Source organism: Sarcophilus harrisii, chromosome 2, assembly GCF_902635505.1.
Source record: "Sarcophilus harrisii chromosome 2, mSarHar1.11, whole genome shotgun sequence".
NCBI classification, from domain to species: Eukaryota; Metazoa; Chordata; class Mammalia; order Dasyuromorphia; family Dasyuridae; genus Sarcophilus; species Sarcophilus harrisii.
The window spans coordinates 225,453,010-225,467,355 of record NC_045427.1 but is presented as its reverse complement, the minus strand read 5'-3'; positions in this window follow the sequence as shown (position 1 = coordinate 225,467,355).

The window sequence follows — 14,346 nt, the reverse complement described above, 5'->3', positions numbered from 1 at the left end:
ACAAAAACTAGGAATTCTAAGAAGGGAACATCAATTAAGTGCATTCCAGCTAGGAACAGCCTGAACAAAGGTGGAGAGACTAGAACAGTGGTTCTCAAAGTATAGTCTAGAGAATCCTAGGGATTTCTGAAACCCTTTTAGAGGGTCTACAAATTCAAAAGTAGTTTTTATTTCCAATATGGTAAATGTCTATAAATATAACCCAGATAAACAAAAACGCTTTGGAGAGATCCTCAATAATTTTTAATAGGATAAAAATACTGAAAACAAAAGTTTGAGAACCACTGGACTAGAACTAGAATGTATGTGAGAAACAGCCTATATCTCCCCTAAACGCGAGGCTCTGTTTGCCCTCACACTGCTCTGATGATGGATCCTGAAGGACAAGGATTTGACCAGTAAAAGATGCCTTTCTCTCTTGGACATCTTGCCCAAACGCAGACCCACTGCCGCTCAGCTGCACCCAGAAATAGCAAAGCCTGGATGCTTGTGGAACCTGCTACTTCCATATTCTAAAACAGGTCTGCCATTAACATCCTCGAGGGTCTGGAGGGACTAAAAGCAGGGGGATGGTAGAGAGAGGCAGCCTGAAAGGGGCTTTGTCTTCCTCCTAGGCCTGGGGATATGGAATGAGTCAGTGCCTGAGACCTTGGGTTAGAGAAGGGGACCCTTTCCCCCCACCCTGCTGCTCTGCTCTCTGCCTGTGGCCATAGGGCAGCTAAGCTGGTGTGACAAGGCAACAGAAACCAGCTGATGACCGTAGGGGACATAATCACACACACAGTGTGGCAGGGAGGCAAGGTGCAGGTCCAAGCAAGAAGAGTACAGTTCAGACACTAGAGCCCATCTTACCCAGAGGCCGTATATTTCAAAGATTAAAGAGAGACTCCTGAAGACCTCCCCCCCCCCCCCCCCCAATACCTTCCTTTCCCCTTACTCTCTCAGAAGTGCCTGAAAACCCACTGTTAGGGCTTCATTTCTTTACCTTAAAACTCTACCAGCCGGTAAAATGCAAGGGCCTCTGACAGACATTTTAAACTACCATCTATACTTCAATGTGAATAAGGTTTACTTGTTTATTGCCAACATGTTTTACAAAGGGGAAGATGAGAATAGGGTGGGGAAAAGAAAAAGTCTAAGAACTGAGATTTATATTATGGTTTGTATTAATTTCCTTGCTCAGTTCCCCAAATGAGGCTTCAAGAGTATCAGGGAAGAGATTCTATTAACACTCCAATCATGGATCGTTGATCTCATCTGTGTGAGTATTCTCTTCAATTTGACCCATGCTTTCCTATCCTGTGAAGCTCTTGTGATAGAAAGAGCACTGGGTTTGAAATCCAAGGTCCTGATTCTGCTGCTCACCTGTAAGGGTATTGTGGGGCAGCAAGGTGGGGTAGACAGCTGGGGCTGAAGTCTGGAAGTCCTGAGTTCAAATCCTCCCTTAGTACTATCTGTGTAGCAGGTCATTTCACAATTGTCCTCAGTTTTCCCATCTGTAAAATGGGAACAATATCCACCTCCCAGTATTGTTATAAGAATCAAATGAGATATTACTTGTAAAGTCCTTAGCATAACACCTACCAAATAATAGGCGCTTAATAAATTCTTGTTTCCTCACTTTCCCATGGACAAGTCACTTCCCACCCTGACTTTTAGTTTTCTTCTGTTAAATGAAGAGGTCTAAATTAAATTATCTTTCCCTGCCCTTTCAACTCCAAATCACATGATCCCATAAGCCACATTTCCATAGTTCACCAAGGTATAAAGTGCTTTCTTCACAATAATGCTGTGAGTAAGCAGTATCCATGTTATTATCCCATTTTCCAGAGGAGGAAATTGAGGCTGAATGACTTGTCTATGCAGCTAGTATCCCAGCCAGAAATAGTTTCCTGACTCTAAATTCAGAGCCCTATCACCTCCAGGTACCCCCCCACACACACCAATTTGGAATCAAAGCACAAACTAGGGAGACTGAGATAGGAATTAGTGTGAAACAAATTTCACCCTGAGTTCTGCTGTGCAGTTCCCAACTGGTGCAGGGTAGGGAGGTTCCAGGCCAAGAGCACTTCAGGTCCAAGGGGACTTTACCCTTGTGCTCAGAATTTAGAGACCACCTTGGGCCACCCTATGGCTTTATTGGTGAGAAGACCGAGGGACCAGGGCCGGGAAGCGGTCTCAGCTCCTGTGCCTGCCGGTCCTGTGCTCTGGGAGCTCATACCCCTGGGGCCGGGACCAGCGAGTCTCTCCCATGTCCTGCTGGAGGGAAGGGCCCAGGAAGGGGCTCTCAAGGCAGTTCACAAGTGGCTCTTTGGCCCTGGATTTCCCCCAAGGCCAATATTCCCCCAAACAACTCCCCCATCAGTCCTCAGCTCTCTTCCCAACCCTGTCTGAAAGAGGAACTGGGCTCTGGGCCCACCTCCTCTCAGTGACTCACAGCCTGGGCCTCCACTTAGCCTCCCGCTGCTCCTGCCCACGTCAGGCCCGTTCCCCCTCCTCCCCCTGCCACCCCAACCGCTCATCCGCTGGCCAGTGGCCCTCTGCCAGACGGCACCGGCTAGGGACTGGGAGACAACAAAGCAAAGTGTCAGGAGATCGTCTCGGAGGGCATCTACCAGCTCCTCCCACACAAGACACAGATGAGGGACTCAAGGTCTCACATGCAGCAAGTGTCCGACCTGGGACCTCTGAGTCCCACCAGCTCCTCTGACCATTCCCACAACACGGCAGTAGCAAGGGAGCAGCTAGATCAGACCAAGGCTGGGCTGCCCTCACCCAGGCTGGACCAGGGGGAGGAGATGGACACGATTCCCTCTGGTTCCTTCTGAGGGAACCACGACCCACAAGTAAGAAAGAGTCAAGTCAATAAGCATTGGTTAGGTGAATACTGTGCATCAGACACTGCACTAATCTCTGGAGATAGCCCCAGAAGACAGATAGATAAAAAATAAAAAGTAAAAGGGGGCCCTGATATCGCAGCCTGGCGGGGAAGACAATATGCAAGCACTCAGGAGAAACAAACTACATCTAGGGTAATAGTCCCAAGAGGTTGTATCACTGATGTACAAGGAGAACTTTTGCAGAAGGCGAGGCTTGAGCAGAAACTGAGAGAAGCTAGAATTGGAGATGGAGAGAGAGAGAGAGACAGAGAGAGAGACAGAGAGACAGAGAGACAGAGAGACAGAGACAGAGACAGAGACAGAGACAGAGAGACAGGGAGAGATAGAGAGACAGAGAGAGACAGAGATTCAATTATAATCAGGGAGAAAGGTTAGAATCAGAAGCTAGTAATTTGGGGAAAGACAGCACAGTTACTGTCATTGAATTACAAGAGTAACAGGAAAACAAGCTATAAGAAGACTGGAAAGGTAGGAGACCAGATTATGAAGGGCTCTAAAATCCATGGATGATTTTATATTTGATCCTGGAGATAAGAAGGTATCTCTGAAGTTCATTGAGTAAAATGGTGATATGGTCGGGCCGGTGCTTTAGGAAAATCATTTGACAGCTGGGAGGAAAATGGATTGGAATAGGAAGAGATTTGTGATAGATCATTTAGCCAACTATTGCAATAGTGCAATCCATGGCAGGAAAAGAACCTGCGCCAAGATGGAGGCAGTATAAGAGAAGGAGGTACATACAATGGATTTGTTCTTCATGCTCAATGAGAAATCAAATTATTGTGTCAGGGGATGGGTGATGTCTCTTGATTCATGCATCAATTGTCTTGAAGTGAAGCAGAGTCACAGGCTCTATGGACTCCACAACCCCTGGTTCGGCGGGCCTGTTGGAACAAATTCTGCCTGTTCTGCTCAAGATATTTTCATATGCTTGGAGAAAATACCCCTCTAACTCACCAGTGAGTTTGAGGACTATCAATTACCTTCAACCTGGTTTAGTCCATTTGACAAAACAGTTTACTAGAATGTGGTTGGAGTCTTCTTGGAGCCACAGGTGATGGTTGGGTGGCAGATGGACACCCTGGAAAAGGCTCAGCAGCCCTTGCACCAAAAGTACTAATCCTCCCTAACTACCTGTATATGCCAATTTTATACAAGAGATATTTGAAGGTAGAATCAATTTGGTAACTAATTAGGTAGTGAGAGAGAAAGAAGTTGAGAATGACAGATGGGTTTCTGCCCTGGGTAAACTGGAAAGATGGTAGGACCCTTCACAATAATGGAGAAATTAGGGAGAAGAGGTTTGGGGATGAGTTTCTTTTTTGGACCTGCTGGATATAACATATTTATGGAGCATCAGGTTCAAGATGTTCAGTAGACAGATCAAGGTCAGCCCTAACTGAACAAACAGATCTAAGTATATCTGCATAGAGAGAATTGAAACCATGGAAGCAAAATGGTATAAAGGAAGAAAAGAATAGGCTTTGAGACATGCCCTCAGTTAAGCATGTTTCCTTCCAGCAAAGGAAAAAAGGAGCAGTCAGATAAGGAAGAACCAAGAAAAACTTAGAAAAGATTATCAAGAAAAAGATGATTGATGACTTCAAAGGTGCAAAGAGGCTAAGAAAAATGAGAACTGAGAAAAGGTGATTAGGGTTGACAGAGACTTTGGAGAGAGTATTTTCAGTTGAATGTTGGAGCTGGAAGCCAGGGTCAAGAGAATTAAGAGAGTGACAAGAAAAGATTGTAGATGTCCTTCTCAAGGAGTTTAACCATAAAAGGGAAGAGAGCTATAGGATGGCAGCCAGTAAGAATAGACAGACAATGTGAGTTTTTTGTTTGTTTGAGGATGATGGACATGTTTGTAAGCAGCAGGGAAGAAGACAATGAATAGAGAGAGATTGGAGATTAGTCCAAGAGTAAGAATGATAGGGAGAGAATGTGTCAGACCCTATAAGAGTGAAGCAGTTCTTACTCTCAAGAAGCTTATATTCTAACAGAAGAGACAATGTGTACATCCATAAATATGTATAATATACATTCCAAATAAATGATAGTTAAATTATGTAGGGGAAGACAGCTGTGAGAAGAAAAAAAAGAGAGAGAGAGAGTTTTCCAGGAGAAAGTGATGAGCATAATTTTAAAGGAAAAATTCTAAGATGCTGAAGTGAGGTTGGAGTACTTTCTAGACCTAGAAGAAAGTCCATTTGAAGGTGTGGAAATGGAAAATAGACTATGAAGCAATGAGGTGTTATATATAAGGATTAATAAGAAAACCAATTTGGCTAGACTATAGCTCACAGAAAGTTGAGTAATATATGGTAAAGAAAGGAAAGCAGGCTGAGGTCATCTTGTGAATTTAAAAGCCAAATACAGGAGCTTAGATTTAATTCTTGAGGCAAGGAAAAAGTATCTACTATGTGCTGAGCACTGTACTAAATGCTTTACAAATACTATCTCATTTTGGGGAAACTATTAAAGTTTATTGAGTAGAGGAGTACCATGGTCAAACTTGTTCTTTGACAAACTTTAAAGGTAGATTGGAGGGAACCTAACTTTTTAAAAAATTCTTCTTCTTTTTTTAATTAACAAGCATTTATTTTATTTCCTTCTCTTCTTCTAGCCTCACTAAAAAAAAAAAAAAAGAAAGAAAGAAAGAAAGAAAAACAAAACCCTTGTAACTCATTTGCATACTCAAGTAGAATAAATTCCTGTGTTGGTTATGACCGGAAATATTTGTCTCATCTTGAGTCTTAAGGCTATTTACTTCTCTGTCAAGAAGTAGATAAGATATTTCATCAGTTCTTGAACATCATCAGTGGTCATTGCATTGATCAGAGTTGTCATGTTTTTCAAAGTTGCTTGTCTTTACAAATGTTGTTTTACAAATTGTTATTGTATAAATTGTTTTCCTGGTTCTAACCATTCACTCAACATTGTTTCATACAAACCTCCCCAAGTTTCTCTGAAGCCTTTTTTTTTCCTTCTTTTCCTCATTTGTCATAACATAATGGTATTACATTACAGTCAAATGTCCTATTTTGTTCTATCACTCCCCAAATAAGGAACACTTTCTTCTTTATTACCAGCCTTTTGCTACTACAAAAAAGGGCTTCTATAAGTATTTTTACACATGTGGGGCCTTTTTGAGTGAAGAGAAACTTGAGTTCCACAAGATATGGGTTTGAATTCTGACTTAGCAACTTACTACCCCTAATAAACAAACTAGATCATGCTACTTAACCTCTCTGGGACTCTCTTCCTGCCCTGTGAAACCAGAAGGTTGAACCTGATGATAGTTAAGGTTCCTTCCTGCTCTAAATGTTATGAGCCTGTGATGTGAGAAGGCAGAGGGTCAGTAAGGGCTGTAATCACCAAGGACTTGAGCTGTACCTGGTTGTTAATATGTCCCTTCCAGGAAAGAGGACAGGTTTTATCTCCCATACCTCTTAATCTCACTGTTCCAGGGACAAGGCAAATGGATGGGGGAAGAGAAGAAATCCTTTTTCCTGGGTCATAACTCCTGGGTTTCCCCTTTATTTCTTAGAAGAGATGCTTTTTCCTGTCTCAATCCTACACATTCTGCCTTCCCATCTTCCCCCAAAACAAAACAACCCTGAAATTGAATGTCTTCCTAGTTATTAAAACAATAAATATTTTCCCTATATTTTTCTTATATCTGGATTAGCCTCATTGCCCACCACCCAAGAAAATAGGATAGGATATCAAAGTAGGAAGTTTTTAAGGGTCATCCCATCAAACTTTGCACCAAGTGTAGTATTTTTTTTTTTTTGACAAGTTGTTATGGAGTTTTGGTTTGAACACCCCTAGTGAGAGGAGTCTCTACCTACCAAGACAAGCTATTCTACTTTTCACAGAACCACAGATGGAGAATTTGAGGAACCCCACAAGACATCTGACCCAACCGTGTCATTTGCTAGACACGGACGTGGAGGGCCATCCATGTTAAATAATTTGATGTGATAACACAGGAGTGAGATTTGTGCTCAGCTCCCCTGAATCCAACCAAATCCAGCAATCTTTTCCCTGTGTTCCTTTCACTAGGTCTCATTATTAGGAGGTTTGAAATCTGACTATAATCTAACAGCTTCCTCCTGCTCCATCCCACCTTGTTCCAGGTTCCCGGGAGGAAATTCCTTCCCAGAAGTGGTGAAAATGACTTGTCCTGTTGAAGACTTTAGTGTAGAAAAAGCCAAGTTTTTCCCTTTCCATCTAGGGCCATCTCCAGTTGTCTTGGTCTGTTTGGGGCCTGACTGACTCAGTTTGAATATAAATAGCAGTGGTTTCTGCTTTGGCCAGAGGATCTTTGCCACCCAGATTCATGCATTCATTTATTTAGATTTTTGGACAAGAGAAAATTCTTTGTCTCAATTGTCCCCTAGCTTTAGCTCAAAAAGGCCAAGGTCTTCCATTGTATCCAGGGCCTCTGCAGTCGTCCTGATCTCTATCTGGCCATTGGACCCAGGTAGTTCTGGAGGGGAAAGTTGGGCAGGAGACCTTTTGCAGCCCCTCCTTCATTTCTCTTGCGTGTCATGGCATCCCCTCCCTGATCTCTTCCAAGCACAAACACCACTGAGTTACCATTAAGTGCTGGCTGTCCATCTGACCTTCTGCTAGATTCTTAGAACACATGGACAAAGAAGAAGGGGTTAGGAACAGACCTCATGGCTCACTGTGCCCTTCCAGGTGACTCTTCATGACTTCACACTATCTCTGTCATGTCTTGCTTCCCTGCCCCCTCCACACCTGACCTGGGGCCCCCCAAGCAGCGAGGGGTGAGCAAGGGAGGCCCCACTGGAGCCCGGAGCTTGGACTATCAGGCCCCATGGAGCCAGGCTGGCCTCCCCACCTAAGTGTCAATGAGGGCATTTTGGAGTTCACAAGTGGCTGGCAGGACAGCCTCCTAACCAAAGGGGCAGGAAGCCATTTGGATGGGAGTGGGAGGGGGCTTGGACTCTGTGGGGAGACCCTTTCTCTAGCTGGGACCTAAGACCAGACTGTGTTCCTGCCCCACTTCTCACCCTTACCCCCACCTTCATGTTTCAGCTTCTGCTGAGGTATAACAGAAGGAGATCTGGGTTCAAGTCTTCAATATGCACTAACTCCCAGTGTAACCTTGGACAAGGCCCTTCATCTTTCTAGATCACAGTCACCTCATCTTTAAAAGGAAGGGGTCATAAAGACAAATAGCATCAAAGGGTTTTAAGATCTGATTAACACAATGCAGGGGTTTGTTTTATTTGACTATGCAAATTGATTACAAGGGTTTTGATTTGCAATGGAGAAGAAGAAAGTTGGGAAGGAGATAAAATTTTGTTGTGTTCATTAAAAATTATTAAGTTGAATTTTAATTTTTTTTAAATTAAGTAAAAAAAAATAATAAAATGAGAATTGGGTAGGATGAGCTCTAAAGTTCCTTCCAGGCATGTTTTATGGCTGCATTTTCTTTCAACTTTCACATTCTATGTCTTAAGGTTCCTTCCAGAACAAACACTTTACATTCTCTATAATGGCTCTGACAATTTATGATTCTCTTCTGAGAACCCTTCTGAAGCCCTCATGGTCAGGGGCTGGAGAATCCCACTTACTCTTTGCCTGATGTTTGTACTTCCAGAAAAGGCTCTGGTCATATCTTTGCATCAGCTACCTGGAAAATGCCCCCATCTGTCTCTTTGGCAGAGCCCGGGGCATTGGGCTCCCACACAGGGATTTTCCCAGGAAAGGAAGTCCAGATAGGAGGAAGGTGGTGAAAATAACTGGGTGTTCACCTAGATTTACCGAAACCAGTCTAAGTGCTGCCAGACTTTGGTCCTAGGACTCAGCTGAGAAAAGCCAGGAGAATGAGTTAGAGTTGGAGGACAGAGGAACAGACAGAAAAGTCAGGGGGTAGGATCAAAGTTCTGCTGGCTTTTCAACATAATATTCAATGTCCCCTGAAATACGACCCTCCCTACTTTTTTCTCTAACCTGGTCTTTATACAGTTTCCCTGTGTAGACCTTCCATCCAAGCCAGACTGGTCTCCTCACTGATCACTTTCCAACACATACACTTATCAGATTCTCTTCTTCAGGGTCCATTAATCCATATAATCCTCACCTACCCTTTCATTCTTCTTGATTCTCTGCCTCATCAGATGGTACTCCAGTCAGAATCACAGAAGGAACCTTTGAGACTAGCTAGTTCAAGTGCCTCCTTTTTAAAAAATAGATTAAGAACCTAAAGATAAGGGAGGCTGTGACTTGACTTAGAATAGACATCAAGAGCTGGATCTGAAACCAGACGTTTTTACCTGCTTGGGGTTAACATCCCCCCATCTCACCTGAAGCCCCTCGGTTACCCTTTCCTTGCTTTAGTCCATCTGCCTGGATGGGTTTGGCCATTGCATAAGATATACCTTCTTAAAGAGAGCTAGGAGAGATCTCAGAATATAAAACATCTAGGTTAAAAAGGACCTAGAACACAATATAGAATGTTCAAAATAGAAGGAGCCTTTATATAGAACATAGAAAATCAGAGCTGGAAAGAGCCTTAGAACATAAACTACAGAATGTCAGAGCTAGAAGAATTATGTAAGCAATATAAAATGTTAATCCTGAAAGGGACTTTAGGGGTTATCAGGTCCACTCCATCCCCCTCATCCTGATTTTTGGAGGAGTAAATGAAGTTCTGAAAAGGAAAGGGACTTGGCCATAGTGTATAACTAAGGAGAAACAGAACTGGGATTAGAACCTCACCTCCTACCTGGTAGTTTGCAGTTGTTGCCATGACACCTTAGCATCTCCATCTGACTCATGGCTTGCCCATCCAACTGTATTTCTTGACTACAACAAACTAGTCTCCAGAAACTATCCATCTGGACCATGGCAACTCTGACCCTCACACCTTATGGATTTCTCAGTCTCAACAAAGAGCAGAGGGCAGACACTGGACAGATCCTCCCAGATCCTCCCTTTTAGGTGGGGTCTTGGGGAATCCACTCACCATTTCTTATCCTGACTTTGTCTGGACTTCATTATGCCCCAAACTGGATGTTACCCTTCTTCCTCTCAGCCTCTTTTTTGTGTGCTGTTTTCCCCTTATTCTACTGTGAGCTCCTTGAGATCAAGGACTCCCTTTTTTTCCCTTTATATTCCCAGAATCTGGCATAGAGCCTGAGGGGATAGAGAATAATAGTTCATTGATTATTATTGAATCACCTTAGTTCATGGGGATCTCCCCTCTGTCTATTTGCATACCAATGACTCTCATTCTTACTCATGGGATACAATATAAGAACATGGGTTCATAGATTTGGGCTGGAAAGCCCAATCCCCTCATTTTAAAGATTAAGAAATAGAAGCCAAGTGAACAAATTACCTGCCCTGGCTTACCCACATAATAAGCAACAGAATTGGGAGCAGAATCCAGAAAAGTATATTATATCCTGTGGTTTAGTCCTATCCGATTCTTCAGGACCCCAAAGAGATTGGAGTGATTTGCTACTTCTTCCTCCAGGCCATTAAGGCAAATATGAAGTGACTTTTCCACACAACTAGTAAGTGTCTGAGGCCAAATTTGCACTCAGTTCTTCCTGATACCAGGCTCAGCGTTTTATCCACTCAGTGACCCAGGTTCCCTATCCACCCTGCTCTAAATAAATGGTGGGACTTGAAGCAAAGATAAAACAAAACAACTTTGCCCTTTCTTGGACCCAGATTCCTTACTACGGAACACACAACTTTCATCCTAATCCCTTACTTATAAATAGAAAGGAATGTCTGCTCAGTCAGATCCCCTTTGTTTCAGAGACCTTGTCCCAGGGAAAAAGTACCAGTCTCCTGGGACAAGCTTGTGCCTTTTCTAGTGTTTCTATCAACACACCCTCTTCAAAGAATCACAGCATCTCGGGATTAAAAGCATCCCACCTAAACCCCTGATTTTACATATGAGGAAACTGAGACTGAGAGGGAAGTGACTCATCCAATACAGTAAGTAACCAAGTTAGCGTTTGAAGCCTTGACCCCCCAAATCCAAGACTCTTTCCACTACAGAAAACTATGGGTTCAACTCCACTACCCCCCTAAAAATAATTACCACCATCATTTTTATAGCAGTTCAAGGTGACACAGGGGTCCTCAAACTACGGCCCGTGGGCCAGATGTGGCAGCTGAGGACAATTATCCCCCTCACCAGGGCTATGAAGTTTCTTTATTTAAAGGCCCACAAAACAAAGTTTTTATTTTTACTATAGTCTGGCCTTCCAACTGTCTGAGGGACAGTGAACTGGACCCCTATTTTAAAAGTTTGAGGACCCCTGGCACTGTACAAAGTACTTTCCTGAACCTTATGAGTTTATGAACACGATTCATCCCCCTTGTGTAGCTGAGAAAACTAAGAATGGGGAGATCCCACAACCATTAGTCAGCAGAGCCAGGACTACGGGCCTGTCCCCCCCTGCCTTCCCAGCATCCATTCAGCCTACAGGCAGATAGTCAAGGAGGAAGAACATCAGGAGGAGGAAGAAGAGGCACCAATATTAATAGACAACTTAAAGGACATTCCTCTGTCCCTTGCTGTCCAGTTAGAGTCCCTAGTTCCCATAGCCAGGAAATGGCAAATGATTTCCAAGCTTGATGAGCGTCACGGCCTCCCGTCAATGGAGGGGAGATGTGGAAACTCCATGGTGCTGTGGTTTGGCAGCTGTCCTAGTGTGAGAGACAGGTATGTTGTGCAAGACACAATAGGGAGAGGCAGTGATGGAGCAACCCGAGGAACTTGCCCACTCCATGTTCCGTATTCCAAGGACCTTCCAGTTTGGACATTCTGTGCTCTAGATTTCAGCTCTTTTGCTGCAGTTGTCTTTCCCAGGTTCTGAGGTTCTTGCCAACTCTAGCATTCTACACCTGAGGACTCCTTGCAGATCTGACCGTGTCACTTTTGTGCACAAAAATCCTCACTGGTTCCCTATGGCCTTTAGGATAAAATACAAAACCTTTGTTGACGTTTAAAGCCCTTCTGACCTCATCCTACATTTCCTGACTGATTATGGATTACTCCCCCACACATAGTCTATGTCCCAGCAGAACTGCCTCCCACCTGCTGTCCCCCTTACATGACGTTCCACAAATGTCCCCCATACCTGGAAGGTTCTCTCTCTCCACCTCTGCCTTGCTCCCTCCGAGTGCCTTCTACAAGAGCTCCTACCTAATTCCCCCTGGTTGGTATTGCTTCCTCTCCTTCCTTAAAGCAAAATTTTATTACGTCAGTTTTTTTGTATTTATAGTTAGTATTCATATAGTGCTTTACAAATATGACCTCATTTTACCCTCATTACAATATTGGGAGATAGGTATTATTATCCCCATTTTACAGCTAAGAAAACTGAGGCAGACAGGGATGAAGTGACTTGTCCAAGATCACACAGCTAGTCCGTGTCTAAGGCAGGATTTACCCTTGGGAATTCTTGACTCCTGGTCCAGCACTTTACCCGCTGTGTTACCAGATAATCTCCTTATTTACCTGCGTAAGTGATGTTTTTCTGCAGTGGAATGAAAGTAAGCTCTCTGAAAGTATAAATTATCTCATGTTCGTCATCTCCTCAGCACCTAGCACAATGCCTGGCACACAGCGGTGTTTAATAAATGCCTGTCTAATTTGGTTGGATGAAATGTAACATTATGCTCCGTGTTCTAAGCTCCCTTCCAGGTCTGATTGCTGGTCAATCAACAAGCATTTCCTAAGGGCGAGCTATGGGTCAGGCGGGTGGGGGATACAAAGAAAGGCAAAAACTGTCCTCTCTGACCGTGAGTCTTATGGTTAAAGGAAGAGACAACAGGTGAGTAACTGAACACACCCCAAACCTATGAGGTAGATGGGAGGCAGGTTGAGAAGGGAGGGCATTTTAACGGGGAAGCCTGGGAACAGCCTCCTGCAGAAGGTGTAATTCCAGCTAAGTCTTGAAGAAACTCAGGAAACAGAAGGCAGGGGGTAGGGCATTCCGGGCAGAGGGTCTAACACCCCGTTGCAAGGATTAGCTCATTTTAAATCTAGGGGCAATATAATGATCCCTAAGGTCCACTTACTTTCCTTCTATTTGGTCGTGGGCAGTTTATTGTAGATGAAAAATTCTGAGTTCAGTCACAATCATTCAGGAGTCCTCACATAGGAAAAATCCCCAACACCTAAGAAACACTCGTCCCTCATTTACAATCCTCTCTAGTGAGCTCTCAATCTCCTTCTGGTCAAGACAAAATTTGTTTTACTGGGAACATTTGGGCAGTGATTCAGATCATGTTATAGTATCTGTGGGACAGACAAGCAACAGGGGAGGAGTCGGGGAAATTTTCTTGGAGCTTCACTTAACCCAGATCCTCCTGGAGGGTGGCCATAGAACCAAGGACTTTCTGGGACATCTTTCTCCAGCACAGTTCAGAACAGCCTCTCAAATCCAGATGCTCAAAACTCCTTCTTCCCAGATGCTGAGATATCCTGTTCCTTTCACTGCAAAATAATGAGGAAGGGGCAGCTGGATGGCACAATGGTTAGAGCATAGGACCTGAAGTCAGGAGGCCCTGAGTTCAAAATTGAGTTCAGACACTTAATGCCTCCTACCTGTGTGACCCTGGGCAAGTCATTTAACCCCAATTGCTTTGCCACTAAAAAAAAAAAAAAATACCAAAAACAAAAACAAAAAATCCAACAACCCAAAAAGGGGGTCTAGGAGGTAACCCCGTTTACCAAAAAAAAATGGATTTAACTGATTCAGGAAAACATATCAGCCATGTTCCCATTCAGTTCTAATTTTCTGATCTAATTATTTTAAAATATTTGTACTAGTCAAAGTACCAAATCAAATACAGTGATTCTACCTAACCCTTTCAAGGGATGGCCAATGCAAAGGCTTGAAGAAGGGAGATAGGAAAATGGAGTGTCATATTGGGGAACTACAAGTAGAATAGTGCAGCTAGGAGAGTCAAATGTAAGAAGACTGGAAAAGTAATCATAATAATAGCTAACATGTATATAGTGCTTATTAGGCACTGGGCTAAATACTCTGCAAATATGATCTTATTTCACACTCATCCTATTGTTCCCATTTTACAGACAAAGAAACTTAGGCAAACTGAGGTTAAGTGACTTGCCCAGTGTCATACAACTAATAAATATGTGAGGTCTTCCTGAATTCTAGACCCAGCACTATACCATCTCATTACCAAATAAAGGAAGAATCTGTGTTATAAAGAGCTTTACATGCCAAAAAATTAAAGTTGGTTTTCATCCTGAAGGAACAGAGAGCCACAGGAACTCACTGAACAAGGCGATGACATGGCCAGAACTTTACTTTAAAATTATCATCTTGTCAGATAAATGGAGGATGGATTGGAAGAGGAAGAGATTTAAAGCAAGGAGGATAGCTAGAAGACTATTACTATAGTCAAGAGGAGG